This window comes from Oratosquilla oratoria, chromosome 20 (genome assembly GCF_046742065.1).
Source record: "Oratosquilla oratoria isolate Oo_2021 chromosome 20, ASM4674206v1, whole genome shotgun sequence".
Classification (NCBI taxonomy): domain Eukaryota; kingdom Metazoa; phylum Arthropoda; class Malacostraca; order Stomatopoda; family Squillidae; genus Oratosquilla; species Oratosquilla oratoria.
Window position 1 is genome coordinate 18,959,479 of NC_134796.1, and position 2,500 is coordinate 18,961,978.

Here is a 2,500-nt window from a genome sequence, read left to right on the forward strand (position 1 = left end):
TTCTTTCCCTCCTCCATCTGTTGCTCCCTTACTACAACTGGCTAAAACACTTTCTTTGACCCATTTTTTAACATATCAGTGTCAAAAAGATTTGGATTAGTATGAGACCATAAAAACGTCCGTCTGTATAAGTTTGGGTAATGTTGGAACCCAAAAAGTATTGATGAGCTTATTGTCTCACCTGGATACTTTATACTTGGCTCTAGGCAAATATCTTTATGTCCACTTTTTTATTATCTATTTATCCATCAATACATTCCTGTTAATTAATATTATTTTTATTTATCTCACGTTGTTTTCTTTCAGTTTATTTGACTGATTTTTATTTTATTATTATTTTTTCTCTATATATCTATCTCTCCATTCTTTCTTCATTCTTTCTGCCCTCCAATTCTTTACATTCTTTTTTCTCCTTCATTTCTTTCCTCTATTCCCTTTTATATTCCCCCCTCCGTCCATTCTTCCTACACTTCTTTTTCATGTTCCTCTTCTTTTACTCCTCCTCTTCTTTTTCCTTCTCCTTCTTTCTTCTTCTCTCCTCCTTTCTCCCTCTACTACCACCTAGTCATGTTCCTCCACTAATACTCCTCCTCCTCTTTTTTCCTTCTCCTTCTCTCTTCTTCTCTCCTCCTTCCTCCCTCCTTCACCTTGTCATGTTCCTCCTCTCAAAGGATTACAAAGGATTACAAATGCGGAGCATACCGACAGGAGACTTTTTGGTCCATATCTAGGTCGGATACGAAAAAATAATCATGATAACAATAAAATAATAAACAAAAACTATAATAATGTAAATAACAAATGAAATACATAAATAAATGCATAGGTATAGTTAAATAATAAACAAACAGGTAAATAGTAAATGATAATAAATTAACATATAACTAATAATAAATGAAAATCAGACAGACAAATGATAACAAAACAAAAACAAATAATATAAAATAAAATATAATCATTACAGCATCTTACTTAGGTATTTATCTAAATGATTCTTATAGCTTCGAACTGAACTACATTGCACTACCTGTGCAGGAAGTTTATTCCATTCATTAACTACACGGTTGGCAAAGTTGTTTCTACCTACTTCCAAATTGAATCTATTTCCGGACAGTTTGAGACCATTGTTTCGTGTCTGATTCTCATTCAATGTGAAAATTTTGTCACTTTTGATGTTGTCAATTCCCTTTAAAATCTTAAAGACCTGTATCAAGTCATTTCTGAGTCTACGCTTTTTTAGGGAAAACAAATTCATATGTTTAAGTCCTCCTCTTTTTCCTTCTCCTCTCTTCTCTTCTCCTTCCTCCCTCCTTCACCTTGTCATGTTCCTCCTCTTATGCTTCTCCTCTTTTTCCTTCTCCTTCTCCTTCACCTTCCTCCCTACTTCCCCTTTATTTTTCCCCTTTTCTCCCTTTCTTCTTTCCCTTCGTCTTTCCTCAACTCAGCTCCTCCTTTCATCTCGTCCTTTCTTTTCCTTCTTTTTCTTTCTCCTCCTTCTTCTTCCTTCCTCCACCTCCTCCTTATATCTCTCTCTTTCATTTCCTCCTACAGCCCTTTCTTTCCTCGTCTTCCTTTTCCTTCTCGTATGTGGTGCTGGCTACATAAGTTTTATGTAATTAATGTCTTAGAGACTTTATGGACATCTCCACGGACCAGAGTTACGCAGCGTTTTCTAGTGTAACTGAAGAATAATCTTAACGTAAAAAAAGGTTTCTAAAAAAAATCAACTTCTGCCATCCCTCCTTTATTCTAATGTCCTTAAATATCTCCTGGATCCCCCTCCACGACCTTATCTCTTTAGGGCATGCCTAAAATTTTCCCCTCCCCTTTCCCATCTTCCTCCCAATCTTCTCTCAACCCCTCCTCCTTGTCTTCCTTCCTTATTTTTTTTTATTTCTTCCCCTCCCCTCCCTCCCCTTCCCTCCCCTCCTCTCCCCTCCCCTCCCATCCCTTTTCTCATCCTCCCTATCTTCTCTTCCAGTTTTCTTTTACCCCTTCTTCACCCCCTCCTCTTTATCTCATTTCCTTTCCTCCCCTCCCCTCCCTTCCCCTCCCTTCCCCTCCTCTCCCCTCGTTTCCACTTCCTTTCTTCTCCCTTTCCTTTTTCAATCTTTACTTCCCCTTCCCTTCCTTTCCCTGCTTTCTTTGTCCCTTTCCATATGTTTCCCTGCCTCCACTTATTCCTCGATTCTTTTTCCCTCCCCTTTACTTCCGTCCTTTTCCTATTCCCTTGGTTTCCTTTACCCTAATTTTGTCCTCTTTCTTCCTTTCCCCTTCCCTTCCCTTTCTTTTTTCACCCCTTCCTTTCCTTTCCACTCCTTATCACCTCCTTTTTCTTTCCCTCCCCTTTTTTCTTTCTCTCTGTTTCCTCTTTCCTGTCCTTCCTCTCCCCTTATTCTATCTTCTCATAATTTCCCACTGTTTTTTTTATTCTATTTTCCTCTCTGTCTCCCGTCACGATAAAAGTCTCTTATTCTTTCTTTCTCCTTTCCTCTTTTTC